This window comes from Vulpes vulpes, chromosome 2 (assembly GCF_048418805.1).
Source record: "Vulpes vulpes isolate BD-2025 chromosome 2, VulVul3, whole genome shotgun sequence".
Lineage (NCBI taxonomy): Eukaryota > Metazoa > Chordata > Mammalia > Carnivora > Canidae > Vulpes > Vulpes vulpes.
Window position 1 is genome coordinate 92,793,806 of NC_132781.1, and position 21,866 is coordinate 92,815,671.

Sequence of the window (21,866 nt, forward strand, 5' to 3'; positions counted from 1 at the left end):
CCGCCTACCACCACCACACCTAGCTTCTCTGCCTCTCTCTAAAATGTTGTCGTGGTCAAGAAGGTAAGAAGTCAAGGACTTCACGTGTCAAGGAGGCAAAAACAGGTTGTTGGATGAAAGATCAAGGGACAGTGAATACATTTCACTTAGTGCTCATGGCCATGAGGGGTCAACTTGTTTCAAGAAGGTAAGATGACCCTAGATGATGCTCAGTAGCTACAAATATAACCCTTAGTATTTCAGTGTTGTCAGAGGACCAAAAACAACTATGTAGAAAGCAGATTATGCTAAGGTATAAAAACTCTTGTACTTCAAAATGTATATGTATATGTGGGTATCACTAGAATAATATTGGGTCAGTTCTGAACAGTATACAATAATTCATTCAATAAATAGTTATTGAATGTCTACTAAGCTCCAGGCCCTGTTCTGTATCACTAGGATGCAACAGTGAACAAGACAAAAGTTTTTCCCTCATGGAGGCAGGAGGGAAGAATAAAAAAAAAAAAAAAGTCAGTTTTGATACTTCCTATGACATGCAGTAATAGGTTGGTGAAGAAAACAGAAACATAGTGAGATGTAGAGAATTCTAGAAGCAGAAGAAGGCTTACAATTTTATTAAATATGATAGTTGGGGCAGGCCTCACAGAGAAGGTGGCATTTGATAAAGACATAATACAGAGGAACAACCATGCAGCTCTCTGGAGAAAGGGCTTTCTAGATGTTCATTCATAATAAAACGCACCTTAAAATTTCCAACAAATAAAAATTTTTCATCAGCGGCCCTCACTCTAAAAGCTTCACCTATCTCTTTGAGGCCTTAGATTTCACAAGAACACTTAGAGACAGGGGCCAGCTACACCCTGGACAGCATGAGTCCCTCTCCAAGTAAAACAGAACCTTCCTCAGGGAGGCATCAGGAAGTTTCTGAGTGGTGAGGAGCAAAATGGAGCAACTGTATACCTTCAAGCAAGACCACATACATATCAAGCAACCAAATTAAATGATGGAGACAAGAAAGGGGCTCCCACCAAATGGTCACCTTTTATATCCTATTCCTTCCTCCTTTCATCCAATTTTCAATAATGCTCAATTCAATTCAGATATAAACTGTTATCAAATGTGTGAATAAACAGCTCCTAATATTATACCAAGTCATGCATCTTGTTCTCTAGACACTTGCATGCAAAACAGAGGAAAGAACACATGACCAACCCAGGTCTTGTCTCTAAGGAGGGGCCCCCAGAATTAACTCCAGGGAGTAACCTATGTACTTAGTAAAAATGAGCACACTTCATCCTCTACTACAAAAACATATGGAACTTGATCTCTTTCTGAGAGAACACAGAAAGTCGTTGAACACAACGACTCCATTCTGTTGCTGAGGTCCCACATACCTAACGTAAGAGGAATGACACTCTGAGCACCATGGCTTCTCTCAGAGGCCTTAGAATTCATTTATCTGCCTTTTCCCTGACAATCATCAACCAAATGAATGCAGGCAACACCCCACTACTCTATGTTAGCGATCCACACAGAATTCTCTGATGTAAAAAGTCATGTGATCAGAATACATGGCAGCTAAAAACCCACACAAGAATTGTTTTTTAGGAGACATGATAGAACTCTCCAGCCTGAGGTGAGAAACTGTGTGTGTGTGTGTGTGTGTGTGTGTGTGTGTGTGTGTGTAGCAGAGGACTGGGGGCAGGGGCCACAGGTGTGTGGCTGGAAAGGGATTTGTGAGAAGAACCAGTACAAGGTGCCTCAAATTCTAGCCCCTCGCCCCCCTACTCTAGCACAGTCCCTTTGGTGATTTCCTAACTCTTTATTTGCCTCTCCATTTATGGTATAGACCACAAAAACAGGTCCTACTTCATCACAGTGTTATGAGAGTTAAATGAGCTAATATTTGTGAAGCACAGCAGTTCGTGGGACATAGTAAGCACTTCATAAAAATGAGTCTATTATCCTCAAGGAATATGGAAAGATCTGCATCTCTACTCTTTGCCTTTCTGTGTATTTCCCAAATTTTACAAAATCCAATCTCAAATTCTTCTGAAGAGGGAGTGCAAGATAAAAAAGGAAAGGCATAAGCTCTGGCTATGGAAGACAGAACCTCATGGAATGTCTGATTGAACCATACTTCCTCCTCCCTCTGCCTTCTTCCCCTCCTCCCCTTTCTCCCCCTCTCTTTCCCCCTCACTGTCCTTCTTCTGTTTCTCCTCCTCCTCCTCCTTCTTCTCTTCCTCTTAGAGAGGAAGGAAGTGGGAGTTTTTATGCATATTTTAGAGAGTACCAAACTTAATAGTATTGTTTTGCACAGCCAATTGTATTTTAGGTTTGCCCACATATCTATTATGCTCATTGTTTTCCATTGCTTACTGAATCTTGAATCTTCTATTTGGAGCTTTTTTTTTTTTTTTTCTAATCTTCACTTCTATATTTTCTATCCATTTGACTCTCTGTTCTTCATTCTATAATATTTTCTTCTGGTTTACCTTCCACTTCACTGATATCTTCTTCAGCTATGTCTAAACTGCTCTATATCCATTTGGTGAGCTCATAATTTTGGCTTTATATTTTTCAGTTCTAGAATTTCTATTTGCTTCTTTTTCAAATCTTTTTATCATCTTTAATAATTTCCAATTTTTTTCTAAAGTTTTTGAGGTTTCAGCCCTTTTTCCCCCTCTTGAACATAGAAAGAAAGTTACCTTAAAGAATATTTCTGGTAATTGTACCATCTGGAGTTCCTCTGCATTCATGTCTGCTTTCCACTGTTTCTTGCAGTTTTCATTTATGTTTTGTCATCTCTTTTTTGTGCCTTGATATCTTTAATTTTTGTACTTGACATTGTATTTGAAAAACCATAAAAATTATATGAGATCTTTTCTTCCAGAAAAGTTTATTCTTTTTCCAGGTATCTGGGTACACTAGTGCTCTTGTATTATCTTAATTCAATTTCAAGGACTAGGATTTTCTGTACCACCCAGATTATTTGAATCTGTGCTACAATCCACTTGAGGACTTACTGTTTTTCAGTATTTCTTCCTTCTGGGTCTCCAAGACTTAATGGTTTGCCAGAGCATCCCACATGTGGTGAGCCTCAGACACCTATTTTTTGTTCTTCCAGCCCCATGAAGCTTCTGTCTTATCCTTCATTTGGTGTGATTAAATCTTATTTTGGTTAACTTTCTGATACTTTCAAGAATACTTTTTTTTAAAAAAAATAGTTTTTCAGATTTTCTGATTGTCTTCAGCAGAGAATTTGTTCAAATTGACCCAAGAATACTATTATTTGCCACACCTTCCACTGAGACACTTTTCAGGGGTTCTGGAAATGGTATGGCTGAAAGATGTCTACACAAGCCATGTCTTTACTGCTAATAAACAGTATGAATTTTGCCAAATAACCTTAGCTTTCTGCATTCTATTTCTCTTTTACATCAGGAAATTCAGTTAGGTGATCTTTAGTGCTCCTTCAAAGTCCAAGATTTTATTATTTCTTGGCTTAGAACTTTCCAAAGAGAAAAGTATAATACATTAAGAACCGAGTTCTTTAAACTTGTGGGAGTTTAAACTGATGAAAAATATCAAACATGTTTGCTTTATTCTAATCCTAGTATGTTTTTTAGGAAAATGTTTCCTGATATTTCGGCTAGTGACTGATTTTATCATTTTTTTATCTGAGGATGGAGGAAGCCTGAAGCCCATCTGTGTCATCAAGATCCACTCAGACAGTAGCAACCACTCCAGCTTTTCAGAAGAGAAAATTTAGTGTGAGTAATTGTTGGCCAGGGGAATTCTAAAGGCAGAAAAGGAGCTCTGAGGTATTAACTGCTTTGTTGCTGCTATCTCCCCTAGAGCTGGAGGATCAATGAAAAAAGGATGGAATTACTAAAGCATAGAATCTTGGAAGAAGGATCGGTGAAGACAAAATTTAGACCTCTGAGCAGGGGAGCTGCTGGTGCTGGTGTGTCAGGAACTTTGAGGAGAGTCCCCAGGGCTGGAACTGAGCCTTTGAGGGTTGGATAGTCAGGTGTTACTGAGGGGGCACAGTCAGGCTGGTTCTCAGGGTGTTGGAAAAGCTGCCAAATGCAATCAGTGGCTGCTGCAGATAAAACTTCTGTCCAGGGAAAGACACAGACAGAAATGAACCAGGCTCTTCTCTTTCATCCCACCTTACAGCCTCTCTCTACTGCCCCCAACTGGCAGACCCTCACGTAGAACCTGCCGGCAAAGGAGAAACCCTGCCCTAGCATCACAAAGGCAATTATAAAAGGATGGGTTTAAACTTGACAGACAATATTTTAATAACCAGCACACCATCTTTGCAATTTGCGCTGGCTCTGGTTTATTTTGTTATGCTGTCCCTGTGGATTATTGGAGTTTTAAATTAATAACCTGTGTTAATGCCCTAGGTGTTTATGTTATTTTACCTGAACACAGCATGTCTATGTAAAAAATATGGGTACACTAATACATAGAAAAAAATATTAAAAAACAAGACTTCAGAGCAATAAGTGAAAAGATAGCCACCTTAAGAAGCAAAAGCTTATTTTTATTCCTGTTTTCAACCTATCTATATTTTACTATTTAATAAATTACCTTACCTTAGCTTGTACATGTAATACACCATTAGAAAACAATTCTTGCTCCTGTATCCCCAAATTAGCAACACTTGAAACATCAATTCATTGTTCTGAGTCTGTGAAGGGTCTTTATGATTCATATACTCTAACATGAGCTTATGCCTAAATACAGACTCACTCCAAGGGAGCCTTCCCTCAAACGACTGTGATTAATCTGGTTACTTGTAAACAAATAGGCTTCCTTTTGCTTTAGTTTGCTGCATCTCTCTGTTCCTTCCTTTCTTTGCCTCTATGAAAGGACTGGCTCACATTGTGTTAAAAGTCAAATCTCATTACAATGAACTCTGCAGTGGTGTTTCAAGTATTTTTATTATTGTGGAGTTTGTTACATCTAGTAATGTTTGCTGTTAATCAACTACTTAATTGGGTTTCCCAAATCCTTATGTTACACTGAGGCCTGATTAAAACAGTGATGTTTGTTTTGTAATAAATGACCTACTTATATATGGTGGAATGGTCAGGGATTTTCCAAACCAGCCAAAGAGATTAGAGCTCTATGTTAGAAACATATAGCCCCCCGCCGCCCCCCCCCAAATCAGCATGAGTATAACATCTCTGCAGCTAAACATACCTATATATACACCAATATAGAGCAATTGGCATAAATCAAGTCCAAAGCAGAGCATTATATCAATTAAATGTATTTGCTCTCTGTTAGGAATAACGATACTGAGAAAGACCTCAAGGCATGACATGCTTGATACCATGTCAGGCTTCTCCAGTTGCAAACAATAGAAACTCTCTCCAGTAAGTTTAAGTGGACACAGAATGTATTGTAAAATATTGAACAGTGCACGGATTCTCTGAAAGGGCCAGAGCAACAGTCTTGGAGGCAATGAACCCAGGAACAGTGTTCTACACTTGAACCACTGAGTGAAAAATGCAATGGCTCTCTCATGAAAGGGCATTGAGTTTCAGGTAAGCAAGATGATAAGTTCTAGATGTCTGGAGGACATTGTACCTCTGGATAATGATAGTGTATTGCACACTTACAATATTAAGAGGGTAGGTTTTACGTTAAGTGTTATTACCATAATAAAACAAAAAAAATTTTTTTAATGCATAAAACTAAAAGAAGTCCAAGGTATGGACCCTGTAAGTTGTCCCTTTGTTATTAGGTTCTGGCCTCTACAGTAGAAATGCTGCCTCTAAACCTGAAGCTGTCTGGGTTCTGGACAGCATTTCTTTCTGATATAGTCTTAAGTGATAGCATCTGGTTGGTTGAGTCTAGCTCACATCCCCTGTGCCCTAGCTGCCAAAGAGGCTGAAAAGCATGTTTCTGCCTGCACAGAAGACTGAAGGAGCACGTCTGGGAGGCACTGACTCATAGCATTGGGAATTCCCAAGCACAGGAAGGAAGTTTCAAGATACTGGCTACCAAAAAGAATGAAAATGCCTAAGTCATTTGTCAATGTGTGATACTTAGCATCTGCATCCTAATATCTCAGGCCACTGATGAAAATGAAGATTTCCAGGGCCCTATGGTCAAATCTAATGAATTAGAATCTTTGCAGAGGAATCAGCAACCTACCTTTTCCACAGGCTCCTCGGGTAACGGTGTTGAATGCTACTGAGAAGCCCACACTCAGTTTATATTTTCAAAAGCACTTTGAAAAATTACACTTGATTGACTTTTAGAAGTGAGTAAGAGGGCAGCCCGGGTGGCTCAGCAGTTTAGCGCCACCTTCAGCCCAGGGTGTGATCCTGGAGACCCGGGATTGAGTCCCATCCCTGCGTGGAGCCTGCTTCTCCCTCTGCCTGTGTCTCTACCTCTCTGTCTCCCTCTCATGAATAAATAAATAAAATCTTCTAAAAAAAAAAAGTGAATGAGAAAAAGCCACTAACTGCTATCTCAGAGATCAAAATATAGAAAAGCCTTCTGCTATGGACAAGAGAAATAGTAAATAGTAAATATCTGCTCTTTTTTCCATGGGAGGGAGCTCAAAGGAGAAGAAGGAAGCCAGGCTGACAGTGTGTTCAGGAGCATGGCCTCTGAAGCTGGACGGCTTGGGTTTGGACACACTCTATCCCAATTTGCAGTGTGTGGCAGACTGTATTTTCCAAAGATGGCCACAACAATATCTCCCATCCCACATGCTGTGCCAGAATCATTAAAACACTGACACTTCCCCATCAAGAGATGGAGGCTGTTTCTCCTCCTCTTGAATTCAGCCAACTGAATCTAGCCAAAGTAATGCTTTGTGACTTCTGACACAAACTCATGTCAATCTTGTGCGTTTTTACCTGGCACTCTGGAGTCACTCACTCTGGGAATCCAGCTATCATATTATGAGGAAGTCCAAGTAACCCATGGACAGGCTGACACAGAAGAGCCCTGAGTAACCCATGGAAAGGCTAACACCCTGGCTCACAGACCTGGCCGATCTCCCCAGTGACTTGCCAGCCATGTGAGTCATCTTGAAAGTGGATCCCTCAGCCCCCCAGCTGAGCTGTCCTACTCGATAGCATGTAGAGCAAGGATAAGTCCTTCCTGCCCATCCTTGAAAAATGGTAGATTGGTGAAAAAAATCAGCAATTGTTATTGTTGCAAGCCACTAAATCAAGGGGGTTTATTACCTTAGCAATAGATCACTGAAAGAAGATGAGTTAATTAGCCTCTTTGAGCTGCAGTTTCTGTGTGTGTACAATGGGGGATAATGATTGTATCAATCTCATAGAATTTTAATGAGCATTAAATATTATTAAAGGTAAAGCATCAGAAAATCACCTGACTTACTATAGATGCTGTGTAAGTGTTGGTTTGAGGAAAGAGGTAAGAGTGAATGGAATGAACATGGAGGACATAGGCAGTCCAGAATTCCTTTAGACATGTAGGAAAATTGCCCCAAATTTCACATATCCCAGCTGGGGCAATTTAAATTAGTAAGTACCCGGGGATCCCTGGGTGGCTCAGCGGTTTGGCGCCTGCCTTTGGCCGAGGGCGCGATCCTGAAGTCCCAGGATCCAGTCCCACGTTAGGCTCCCGGCATGGAGCCTGCTTCTCCCTCCTCCTGTGTCTCTGCCTCTCTCTCTCTCTCTATGTCTATCATAAATAAATAAATCTTTTTTAAAATAAATAAATAAATAAATTAGTAAGTACCCAAATGATAACATTTTTTTGGAATGAAAAAATGAATTTCATTTTTAATTTTCCTGGTATTTTCAGCTAATTTCAATACATAACTAAGACATAAGAATAATATTTGCTCTTACCATAAATCACTTATTTTTATCATTTCCAAGTCAGATTTCAGAGGCCAGTTACCTGGTTCTCTTTCAAATCTCTCTTTCCTTAGTGAATGGCCCTAACCAATTACCTCAGTTCTCTCCAAAGTGAATGGCCCTAACCAATTACCTCAGTTCTCTCCAAAGACTCAGTAATTTCCAAATAAACGTGGAAAATAAATAATCAGACATACAAATGGTACTTCTTCTTATTATTCTAGCTGCATGGTTGTTTACCAGGCAAATGACCTGTGGAATTGCAGAGCTGAGAATCAGAAAATCTGGCACTGCACCTCGAATATGGTAAGATCTCCCTGGGCACTAAAATGTCATAGGGATGAGGTGCCAGGAGATGGGCCATTGTTCAAGGAGGCAGCAGGCAAAATTAGAAGGATCAAGGAGGGCAGGTGACCCTCCTCCGGTCACAGTCATATAAACTTCCACCACCTAGCAGATGTCTCTGGGATAGGCACAGACTGCTTTGTAAACATGAGTCCTCTCTTTTTCCCACTATCTCAAAATACCTGCAAGATATTGTATTCATTCCCTATTGCTGCATAGAAAATTGCCCCCCAAACTTAGCAGCTTAAAACAACAAATACTTATTATCCTACGTTTCTGGGGGGGGGGGGGGCGGTGAGGGTGGTCAATGAATTAAAGATAGGCTTAGCTGGGTGGCCCAAGGTCTTGTAAGAGGTCACAGTTAAACCATTGGCTAGGGTTACAGTGTCATCTGAGAGCATGACCTGGGAGGATCTTCTTCCAAGATCATGCACATGGTTGGTGGCAGGAGGCCTCGAGGCCTCATTGGCTGTTAGCCAGAAGCTCTGATTTTTCAGCGAGTGGACCTCTCCATAGGGCTACTCACAATATGGCAGCTTGCTCTCCTAGAGCAAGCAGCTCAGGAGTGAGACAGCAAGAAAGTTAGAAGGAAACAGAAGTATTTTTATAACCTAATCTTGGATGTGACATGCCACTCTCACTACAGTATTGTATTTGTGCCACTGAACAACCCTGGAACAGTGTGGGCTGTGTTTATCCAACCACACAAGGTCTGCATACCAGAGGGCTGGGATCACTGGGGCCATTTTCAATACTACTTACCATAGCCAAGAACATGTGAAACGTTCTTTCCTTTGTGCTCCTTTCAGGTCTTCTCTCAATGTTTATCTTAATCATACTTCATCTGTGTCAAAGTGTGGGCGGTGAGCTAGAGGAGGCTTGAAGCACCCTGGCATGTCACGATACTCCAGTCAAGTCGTATCAGTGGCTCTCTAGCCAGGAGCCACCATGTACATGGCTCTGAGCTGGACCTCACATGGGCTGCAGACATGCACAGCCGGAGGTCCTATCCCCTGAAATCTGGCATTCTTCTGGAGCAAAGAAGTCAGATTGTGCATAATTATAAAACAAGACAAAATATAGCAAATACAAAATAAAGAAGTTGTATTTACATCAAGAGTGTAGTAACGTGTTACTTATGTCATTTAACTTTTAATTGCTAAACTGAATGAAGACATTAGGCTAGGTGATCCAGGAACCTACATTGTGTGCCCAAAGAATATGGAGAGTGGGAAGAAACCTAGCCTGGCTTCATGATCAAGAAGCTTCCGGAGTTGGTAGAGGTGGCCTTCTGGCCCAGGGAACTATGGGATGTGTAGAGTAAGAGAGAAAGGGGTGTAAGTGGAGGAATGCAGCTCATTCTGAAGAGTCAGAAGCCAGAATTCACAATTTCATTGTACTTTAGTACGATGTTTCCTGGGGACAGGGCTTCAGGAGCACCTGGGGTCACGCTAGAAATGCAGAATTGCGGGTGCCATCCCAGACCCACTGAATCAAAATCTGCCTTTTTAACAAGAGTTCCAGGTGGTTGGTATGCATATCAGAGTTGAGAAGCTCTGTCGGACAACTGTCATTGAGAGTGGAGTGTTACTTGTATCTCTGGCTGGTATGTAGGCATCTAGACCGGGCTGGCCGATAACGTACTGAGGATTTGCAACGTTCAGAGACCTCTCTCTTCCTGTCTCTCTCTCTCTCTTTTTCTTCCTCCTTTCCCTGCTGCCTTTCTTCCTTCATTCCTTCCTTCCTCCCTCCCTAGCCACTCTCTTTCTCTGTCTCTCTCTCTCTCCTTCCCTCCCATCCCTTTCTTTCTCCCTCCCCCTCACCTGCATTGACATTATCTTCTTATTTTTCTAGGGAAATATTGAAACAATTGAGACTTGTTTTTGTTTTTCTTCATCACTTGGAGCTGATCCCTTTCATCTTTGATTCAGCCAATTCCCTTCAAAGCTAAATATTAAACAGATCTGTCTCCTGACAGCTGACCCCAAATTGGGACATGCCGTGGTCCTCCCCTTGGGGGTTGAGAGCTGAGCCGACAAAGGTAGAGGAGAGACAGGATGGAGCCAGTTCCTGTCCCCTGGGGAAGCCCAAAAGTTGTGTCTCTGCCTCCACATCAGCCAAACAGCCAATAGCCAAACAATCGAGAGCTTCTGGAAGGCATTCTTGTAGAAATTCCTTCTTTTGCCAGAGGGTGAAAGGGTTGCTAATTGATTTTGTCTGCCTTTCAGATGGACTCAGAGAGACACCAGGTTTGAATTCTAACAGAGAGATAATGTTTTTAGATACTGGACCAAAGTTTTTTATATACACCATGTGACCTAGCTTGGCATATTAGTACCGTTTTTGTTTGTTTGTTTTTTTAGCCAGTCTGTCATTCTGTTCAGTGAAATAGGAGCAGCAAAGTTCATTAGTTTGACCACCTTCTAAAAAACATGCTTGTTTCAAAAACTATTACTTATTCACAGCAAGTTAATAAGAGAAAGCTAACTCTTCCCAAATGCTTTGAGATCCAAATGACTCTGCCTCTCCTGGTAGAGATGGGTGGAAGGTACGGTTTTGAGGACAGACCCCCAGTCAGAGAGAACCCGCTTCAGACTGTTACAGCCTCCAAGGTTTATGCCTAAACACACTGGACTATTGGCCTCACATCTGACGTGCTGTGTGCTGATACATGAAAATTTGGAAGAGAGTGGTTAGTGGGAGAAAATAGAAATGACAAGACACCAGTTTGCCTTACCATTTCATCCTCAAATGAGAGAGAGAGAGAGAGAGAGATTAACCTCATTCAGAGCTTAATTCTTTAATTTACATCCTTCTGTTTTTCTACACCTCATATATCTTTATATAACTTACATTTCTAAAATGGCCCTAAAATCTTTCTAGATCAAGCAAGAATGCAAATTTGTTATTTTGATACTGTCTCTTCAAAATTAATTTCTGTTTTTTTAAATGTGAAGTTACTCGAGTTCAGTAAGGAACGGCTTTCTAACTGCTATTAAAAACCAAGGGTTCCTCCTAGTGATACTGCTAAATCAATGCAATGTACTAATTCCAGGTACATTTGTTATTGTTGTTGTTGTTGTGTAAAAGGCTCATTATCCTTACTGAATATGTACTGAGAGTCTATTGAGTTTTCAGGCCAATAATGGATGCATTTTAGCAAATTGCAGTAACTCCTTCCCGGCACTGGGGGCTATTTGACTAAATTATCCTCCCACTTCAAGGGAGAGTTCCCCAGTGGACCACTAGGGGGTAAAAGGAAGACCTGCTGCAACCCAAGGTGGGATGTTCTTAGTGGTAAAATCAGGCTCATCATATTCAACAGTTCAGTATTTCTCTAATTCGGCTATCGTTCAAAATGTTTTCAAAAGAGAAAACCATGTATGTTCCTTCAGTACTAATTTGAGAACCAGTTACATACAATAGTGACACGTCTACAGAGAGATTGCTCTGCTTATTTATAATCATTAGCAAAAGTGGAGTAGAAGGAAAACAAAGAAGCTGACAACCCTTTTACTATTGCCTGCTTTAGTCAACTCTCACTTGTCTACTCCTTATCCTAAAAAAGAAGTGTAGCTTGAATCACTACCACCCCCTTCGAACTGTCCATGCACTATCCCCTTTTATCCCCCGGGTAAGACAAGAAGGATTGCACCAGGTGCTCGGAAGGGAGAAAAGTCTTATTTTCTTTCTCCTTCCCTGCCTGTGACAATTTATTAAGCAGTATCATTCCAGGCCAGGGGCACCAGGCACCATTATCTTTTTGAAAGCGCTTAGTAGATTTTAGAAGACACCATCTCCCTGGTTTTATCAATGTTCAGCACCAGAAAATACAGGTTCTGGCACCCCAAGCGGCTGTGTGGTGTTGGATGGAGCATGACCAGAGCTCAGCTGCCTGCAGGAAGGCCTCTTCTTTCTTTGGATGAGGTTACAAGATGGTTTGTTTGTGAACTTGTGGAAATAGCTTCGAAGGGAAGTACTGCAAGCTGATTTGTTGTAATCGTATTTGAGTACTGTTGATGGTAAAATTGATGCATCATCCTCATAATTAAAGTTGTCATTTCCAGGTTTTACTCGGTTTTAATCATGCTTGAACTCGCAGATTTGCCTTAAAGCTTAGATGCTTCATCTCCAAAGGCAACTTGCTGTGTAAGCAGAGCAGAGAACCAGTAGAGGCTAAAATTTTCTTCCATAAATTGCTGTGTTATCTCAACGCAGTCCTGGTCATCTGGACAGCCTGTACCTGACACATAGGGTGATTGCTAAAGACAAGATTTCAGGATTGGTAGACATTTGCCCCTCTTCTGATGCCCATTATGTTGGGATATCAGAGTAAGGACTGAATTTTCCCCTTTGGAGACTTCTTGTGATTGCAACCTTTTTCTCCTACTATATGGAATTGTGGGGGAAGTCAAGTTTGAGCTTTAGGATGTGGACAGCAGGCAGGAGCTCTGCCTGTAAATTGCAGCAAGGTCTGAACTCACAGGGCCTGGCAAAGAGACAAGGTGGCCATGGTTGGCTTGGGCTCCAAGCCAGGGCCCCTACAGCGCAGGAGCCGAGCTGGGGCTCCCTCCCAGGGCCATCACAGCTCAGCCCATGCTTGGATGACAGACAAGCTCTTTGCTGCTTCTCCCAAATTATGGAAACAAACCCCTGGGCCAGGATGGAATAAATGAAGCTGAAGCTTAAAGAACATTTTAAGAGAGACATGAATTAGTGATCTGGAGAGGCCAATTTTGTCTTTCCCACTCTCTTTTATTTCAAAGGATCATCTTTTCGGCCTTCTCCTTTCAGCCTTGGGATCAGGTGGCAGCTCAGGGAGCTCAGACCTCTGCAGGGCCTTCTGGAGGCAGAAATGCAGGGAGGACCTGGAGCCAGTGCGGGGAGAAGCCAGAGCCTTGTCTATAAGCTTCTTCATCTGGAACCCAGAAAGTGCTCAGGGTCTGTACCTACCCCAGCCTGTAGGCTTCCTGGAGAGCCAAAAGAAAAGAACAATGACACTCAGAAAACCCTAGGTTCCCTGGTTAGTTCTACACACTTCTCTTCCCCTACAAATTCCAACCCCCTGGGATGTCAGGTTTTTTTCAAGATCCATTTGAGCTCATCATGAACCGCCCATGGCAAGAGCATCAATCCGTCTGTCTCTTGAGACAGTCTCGGGTGTGTTTATGAAATAAGCCCTGAAGAGTCAGTCCAGTTTCACAATCAACCATGTGCCTAAAAATAGGAAAAGTTTTGTTCCAAGATAATTTTGTCTTTAAACAGCAAGATCAACAAAATATGCCTTCAGGGAACTGGTGGTCCTACACTCAAGTCTAATGAAACCCTGCACTGCCTCTCAGAGAAAGGGCAGAGATGCGGCTCCAACACAATTCGCTTCTCATCTTCTCAGGCTGACCAACAGTAGGGATGAAATCCCAAACAGCAAATCATGACTATAAGCCATTAGGACCCTATCACCTGGGGCTGGCAAGCCTATTTAACGAGCTATCTCAGGGAAAGGTAGGTATAATTGGTTTGAAAGCTTTTCATGAAACCCTGAATGCTGGTTGCCAAGCCTCTTTTCCTCCAAATTTTTAAATCCCTGGATAAATCCCTGGAAATGTAATCCGGATGCTTCTGACTCATGTATTTTTAAACCTGTCCCATTGTTGTTTTTAAAAAGCATTTGATAGAAATTCAGACTGAGTTTTTTTGTCTTTATCCAGTCAAAGACTCCTATAAATTAGATTCCCAAAATTCAGTACGGGTTGTTGTGAAGTCTAACTACTTCTGTCTTACGTTTGGTTACTTCTTTCTTGCTGGTCTTACTCAATTTCCAAAGAAGCCAGGAGAAAGAGGTGTTACCCTATGCCATACTACCTTTGGGGTAGAGCATCCTTCCTCTGAGCTGGCAAACTGGGTTTCCATCAGTAAGTAGTAAGGTAGTGTAGAGTTTCTAGAAAGTCACCTTAGGGAAGGGAGTAAAAAAGAAGTAAGCAGAACCAAATATCAATTCCCAGGTTCCTGCTACTTTGTAGGAAGCACTTTCTATTCTAACTGGTAGATACTGAGACAGTTTGGTCTTGCTGTTACTGCAGAGGGTAACAGATCCCCAAACACAACTCGGATTCAGCATGAGGTTTTGAAGTCAAAGATGTAGAGGATAGATCTCGTAGTAGGTAGGGAAGAAAACCAATATTTACTAAGAACAGATCAACTATGTGTCATACCTTATACATACTCCATTTTCCAAGGCTGTGATTTTGTGTGCACAGAGTTTTGTAGAATTTGAGAGTTCTAGCAAAAGATCTGAAGGAAGGTCCAAAAAAAAAAAAAATCCTCCAATTTCCCTGGGGAAGGTTGTCTTCATCCACCAAGTACATGGCTTTGAGAAAGATACATATAGAATGGTAAGTCAGGAAGGCAGCAAGGACCCAACCAGCCCTTGAAATAAGTGGAGCAAAAGATACTTCATACTGACCCTACATTCTTCCCAAAGGGATTTAACTATGCCTCTGTGTGGTACTATTGCAGGTCTGAAAAATGCAGAAGGAGGAAAATTTTTCTGTTCAATGTTTTATTTGTGCCAATGACAAGGTTTCTAAAGCTTTTCCAAAACAGAGCAACAATTGGCTCTGTTCAAAAGTGCTGATAGTGAGTGGGTGCTCTGTCACCCCAAAGATTCCAGAATCCCATATAGTCTGTATTAGGCCATCTCGGTTCAATTTCCTTTATTCTGATGGAGAGGAAATAAAGCTCTCTATAGATATGTGTAAAGGTCCTTTGACTACCCTGATTTTAAAAAGGAACATGTTTTTGCAGGATTGAGCTAAGGTGCTTAGATAAGAATGGACAGTGTGGTTACAACTGATAAAAATAGGAATAAAAGAGCTCATGAAAATGGGAATGCTTTTCTTTTTTTAAAACAGTTGACTCATACAAGAGATAAACCCTGTAGCCATGTTTATATTATAGACTTTGTAGAACGTTGCTTCCTAAGAAATGGTGGTTTCCATTTAGCTGAATCTACTGGAGCATACATTAATTTCCTTTTTATTTGGGGAGGAAGAGAAACTCATGACAGAAGAGATATGAAGTGATTGAAATGTCCTTTGCTGCTCCCCCAAAGTATGATTAAACATAAGATTAATCTCATAATATTATCTTATAAATATTTGTGTTTGACATGAATCATAATGATGACAGTAGTAACTTCTACTTGTTGAGCATTTATTCTGGCTCTTTGACATAAATTACTTCATTTAATCTTCTCAGTAATCCTATTGAAAAAAATTGAGACTCAGATTTGAAGTAATTTTTCTAAGACCATGTATAATGCATAGATTCGAATTTCGTGTATCTCTGACTCCAAAATCCACACCAATCCTCTCTTCTTGTTTTTAAAATGGCATTGACATGTAAAGAGAAAGGAATAAGGGGATGAAGGTGGAGAGCCACTGGCATTTGTTCAGTACCTGGTCTATATTAGCTATTTTAAACATATTTTCAAATGTCTAGATTTACATAATTACTAAGTGGGTGGGCTGGGATTTAAGTGGATCTGCTTCTATAGTTCACTCATGTTCTCTCTTTTTTTTTTTAATTTTTATTTATTTATGATAGTCACACACACAGAGAGAGAGAGAGGCAGAGACACAGGCAGAGGGAGAGGCAGGCTCCATGCACTGGGAGCCCGACGTGGGATTCGATCCCGGGTCTCCAGCATCGCGCCCCTGGGCCAAAGGCAGGCGCCAAACCACTGCGCCACCCAGGGATCCCCTACTCATGTTCTCTTACCTGGACTTGCTGCCTAATATCCTTGAAATCAACTTCCTTTATGGGAATTTTAAAACATTGAAATATGATGGCTGAAAAAGAAAACAAAAATAAGCAAACAAACAAAAAATTAAAATACCTATTAAAGTTAGATTAGGAACCACCTATTTTTGAATCTACCTAAAAGTAATATTGGGAATTAAATTTCAAACATTAATATTCTGGCTATCCACTGCTTCATAACAAATCACCCCAAAGTACAGTGGTTTAAGAATAACAATTTATTATTTTTATAATCCTAATTCTGTGGGTCAGAAATTGAGACAGAGCACAGTGTTCAGTGCTTAGCCTTTCCAGCCATGTTTACTGCGCTCTGCCTGAATTGGTTCTGCTCCATGATGTCTGGGGCCTCAGCTGGGAAGCCCTGAATTGCTGGAGAGTGGAAAGGCTAAGCACTGAATAAGCATCTCTCTCTCTCTCTCTCTCTCTCTCTCACACACACACACACAGTCTCTCTAAATGGCAAGTTTGTGTTTCCTCATGATATGATGGTCTCAGGCTAGTTGGCCTCCATAAATGGCAGCTTAGAGTTTCAAGAGTAAGTGTTCCCAGAGATAGGAAGTGAAAGCTACTGGCCTTAAGGCCATCACCAGATGCGGGAGTCCAAAGTCTGTTTCTACAAGATCCTACCATATTTTGTGGGTGAAAGCAGCTATAGAACCCACTCTGATTCAAAGGGAAAAGGTGACCCTACCTCTTAATGGAAGGAGTACCAAAAATTTTGGGGTCACTTTTTAAGCCACCACAGTTAACTTCAAAATCGTCCAAATAGGGGGATCCCTGGGTGGCGCAGCGGTTTGGCGCCCACCTTTGGCCCAGGGCACAATCCTGGAGTCCCGGGATCGAGTCCCACGTCGGGCTCCTGGCATGGAGCCTGCTTCTCCCTCCTCCGGTGTCTCTGCCTCTCTCTCTCTATGTTTATCATAAATAAATAAATATATATATATTTTTAAAAATTGTCCAAATACATTAATGTTAGCTGAATCACTGATGCAATTATGTTGAACTACACATTGAACTATTTTTGTTTCCAGGAATTATCCACACTTGTCAATAGATATTAATATTAGCCAACTACTATAGATATAAATTATCATTTGGCCTTTCTTGTGCCTACATGTGAAGATCTTAGAATATATCTTCAGGGAGGAGTAAAGGAGTATTTACTGCTAGGCTACCATGTCCAAAGCAACCATGGAAAACAGTCTGCCTAGAATGGTTCATTTAATCCTCTCAATTACCTTAATGCCTTATGCCCATTTTACAAATGAGGAAGCCAAGCCTCAGAGACCCAAAGTGGTTTCTAAGTATCAACATCCTTGTTACCTTCAAATCCTGCAATCTTTCAGGTCATTTGTCTTTTAAAACTTAAATTCAGATCACTCTGGCCTATCTCACATCCTATGAGTTAGAGGACTCCAACATCTGCAGACTCTTGAAGACTTAGGTCTCTCCCTTGTTCCAATTTCCCATTTCTACCAGATTCTCAGTCAGATCTTGTCTCCAGTTACCAGTCACAACTTTCACCCTACCCCCACCCTTAATGTGAATCCCAGACCCCTTTCTACTGGTGCCATACAACTCCTGTTACTACAAGGCTGTTTTGAAGGTATCTGGGCTGTCCTGAGGTTTGAAGGTAGTGGGGAGATCATATCCCACTTGGCAGAGAAATGTCTTTTAAGTGACAACTAGGAAACACTGTTTTTAAAAGTACTAATGCCATTTCAGTTCCTAGGAATTTCTCACTGGTCATTTGCTTGCACCATGAATGCAGGCTCCTGCCCTGGTCCTCCAACCTCTCAGTCTCTGACTATAGCTTTCATCCCACTCCCCTATTGACTGTTGCTAGAAATCAATATTACACCAATTGGCTTTATGCACAGTAATCACGTCCGCCATCTCTTGCCCTGGATATCTGCAGTCATATCCTCACCTGATGGGGCCTCCTTTCCCATCCAGAAGGGCCATAAAATATTTTCATGCATGATGACATTTCTCTTCCCAATAATTCTACTGTTATGTTTTATAAAAACAAGGGGTTTTTTTTCCCCTCTCCTTACTACACCAAAATTAAATACAAGTCAATTTCTTTCTGGCTTGTGATCCTATCTCTGTCTCCTGCTGCCTTTGAGAATTGGAGCTAAGGCATGGGTGGCACGATGAAGCCACGGGGGCAAGGGTTTGCTGTTGGAGTTCATGTAATGAGTATGCATGTGGATTTAGCTTGGGTTCAAATGAATATTTTGGAAATCTAAAATTCATTTAGCACATAAATATGCTCCACATGTAACAGATATTTATCAAATATGTGTAGAGTAAGATATTTAGTAAATACGTGTACAGTGAGTAAGTGAGTGCTAACAAATAAGGAGCCATAATGTTGGGTAGTAGAGAAACTTTCAGTCCTTAGTCTCATAGTTTGGCAAGTAAACTAGCAAATAGTGAGGGAAAACATGAAAACGCATTAAAACACACCAAGCTAAGGGAGATCATGGAAGAATTATCAATGGCCATAGGATGAGGTGAAAGAAAAGAAAAGGTAATGAAGTCTACAGCAATTAGTTTTGGTTTGTTAGTTTTTTAAATTTCTTTAATAAATACTTGAAATAATAAATGCTTTAATAAAGCTTTCAAGCATTTGCAAAGTGTTGTGAATGTCAGGGAGTCATAATGCAAAGAGAGAGATTACCTAAAGAACTACAAGAAGGACTGTTCTTGGAATTTAAACAAAGAAACATTAAAAGTAAGGCTGCTCTGAATGAAGACAGAACACCCAAGGAGGAATATAGTGGAATCATTTAAATCCTCATGCAATTAAAAGCCAACACAACCCTGTTTTTATGAATTTGTGTTTTCCTTATAGCTCAGTCCTGCTATAACATTGCTGAGCGACTTTGTTACACAAGATGGTGGGTCATGGAAACTGTGGTGCAAAACCACGCCTTGTCTTTTTAGCTCTCTCAGTAACAATCCTCGTTTACACGAAGTACACAGCGTGGGCTGATATGTGGAAAGGAAGTTTTCCCACAATGCCAATTAAGTTAAATTTGGAGGACTCAGTCACTTTTTCCCCCAAGGGCTTAGCGTGAGCCCACTGGAAACCGTCTGGATCCCCAGATACCCTATATCTTTGCTAAGTAGAAATGATGGTTCTCCTGTGACAGGGAGCACCGCTGAGGTCACCAAACTCCACGGACCACTCATAAATTTAGCACTTCCCTTTTCTATGTCAACAAATCCTGGATAATGATTTTCATTATTTTGCTACATTTTAAGAGCAAAGGGAACCAAACAAACAAAAAAATAGTTCCAGTGACAAACTACAATATTGCAGGAGAAAACTTATTTCCATATTCAATTAAACCCATTTGGGAAATTCATGTTGTAGGATATGCTATCCTAACTACTTTCATCTACCTTCATTTTAGAATTCTTAGAACCCTCGGAATTTCTAAAATATACCAATTTAAAAAGTGAATGCCATTATTTTCACATCATTTTTTATACAAAGCAAAGGAAAACCACTACTCGTACATTTAAAAAGATGTTAAGAGTGTTTTATCCATTTTTTTAAAGGTTTAATTTATTTATTCAGGAGAGACACACAAAGAGAGGCAAAGACATAGGCAGAGGGAGAAGCAGGCTCCCTGCAGGGATTCTGATCAGGGGCTCGATCCCGGAAACCCCAGATCATGACCTGAACCGAAGGCTGATAGATGCTCAATCGCTGAGCCCACCCAGGTGCCCCAAGAATGTTTTATCATGTAGGACACCTAATTCTAGAATATATGCTACCTGGTGCCTTGAGATGATTTTAAAAATTCACTGATCTCATCAATTCCACCCCATCAATGGCTGGTTTTACTTTCTTGGATGTATTTTAGTGTTGTGCTCCCAGATTTTGTCTGGGGATGTAAAAAGCCTCTTTTTTCTTTCTTTCTTTCTTTCTTTCTTTCTTTCTTTCTTTCTTTCTTTCTTCTTTCTTTTTTTCTTTCTTTTCTTTCTTTTTCTTCTTCTTCTTCTTCTTCTTCTTCTTCTTCTTCTTCTTCTTCTTCTTTCTTCTTCTTCTTCTTTCTTCTTCTTCTTCTTCTTCTTTCTTCTTCTCTCTCTCTCTCTTTCTTTCTTTGTATTTTCTCTGAAACATATAAGGGCCCATTGGATACAACCGTCTTAAAATTTAGTAACAGGAAAAGCAAGTATCTTCTGAAGCAGTGAAATGCTCCCTTTCATCAGATGCTGAAAACAATGTAACCCATTGTGTTTCCTCTTTCGCTAAACTTCCAAGAAGCTCAGAATTAAATTTAATGTTAAGTTACAGTAACTATTTTAAATCTCCCCTTGTATATATACTTTCTGATTTTCTATTTTAACAACCTTATTTGTCAATGCACATTTTATTGAAAACTGCCTAAGATGTTTTCTGAGAGAAGGAAGACTAGAAGTTATTCTCTAAACCAAACCAAACCAAACTAAACCAAATTCTAATTACATTGGAATGTATGGGTTATTTTGGGTGAAAATCCACAGGTTCGTCACAAATCGTTACCAACTTAGGAGATTTGTCTCCACCTATTCTCTCTGTCCTTGTGTGTAAAAACACCAAATTGAGAAAAGTAGAGAGGCCATTTGGAATTTGACTTCTTGATGAAAATCTACCTTCTGATTTGATTCTCTGCCAAACTTGTTCCTGGCACGAAGAAAACACCACCTGAGTCTCATTTCTTTCTCCCTAAATATTCCCAAGTGGCAGCAGAGTTCTTTGGCCCAGACTCATCCCTCCTATGGATCCCTTGCCTTGATGCCTATTGTTCTGGGCATGAAAAACCAGGCAAAGGGCTTATTTATGTACCCTCACCAAGAGATGCTTATTCTAGCTGGCTCCTCGAGAGGTTTAGAATGTTGTCCAGTCTGCCTTTCTGGTAATGGTATTAGTACTCTAATATCTGATATTACAAATTCCAAACGGCTAAAAAACACAGTCAAGGAAAGCCAACCAAATTGCTCTAAAGCTTTAAAAATAAACATTTGCATTTCAATTATGGGTAATGGCCTGGGAAAGAAGAGAAGAATCTGCAAAAGTATTCAAATTAAACCAGTTTACCCACCTCGAATCATGTTCTCAGACCAGTGACACATTTGGAGGGGGAGGAGGGACTCTCAACTTCTTGTCATTGTGTGGCAAATAATAGCTTTCTAAACGATTTTATGGATTGTGAGTAGAATCTAATGCAGAAGCCCAACACTTCCTTTGAAAAAAAGAATGTAGTCAGTGAAATCATTCTTTAAAACAGAGCCTGGGAAAAAATTAAGAAAGGTCACATAGGAATTTGTGGAATTGGTTAACCAATCAGAAAAGCCTCAGATAAAAACAGTTCATAATCAGGATGACTTAAAGAACATTTTGGAAATTTAATAAACCTGGAGCAAAGTTATGTGAAATCTCAGTAATAAATAAAGTGGTTAAATTCCACTCATTCCTGCATTGGTGCAGGGCACTTGGCCCCAGGGCCTTATCTCTGAACACAACACCCAAACCACTGAACCCCGGACTGTATCTGCCGTCCTTGTGGGAGAAGAGAAATCAATGTGCCTTATCTTCCACATTTTGTACTTTCCACCAAGTCTGTCACCTTTGACTTCTTTTCAAACTGGAAATTAAGAAGCAAGGCCTCCCCAACCAACCGTAGGGGCTACTGATGTTGGGAATAAATATATAAATGCAATAAAAACAGAAACCAGAAAAACACATTAAAACAAGTTTCTGAAACACACGGCTCCACTCAACCCTTTCTAAATAGACAACAGACTTATTAATTCAAAGGTAACCTGCCA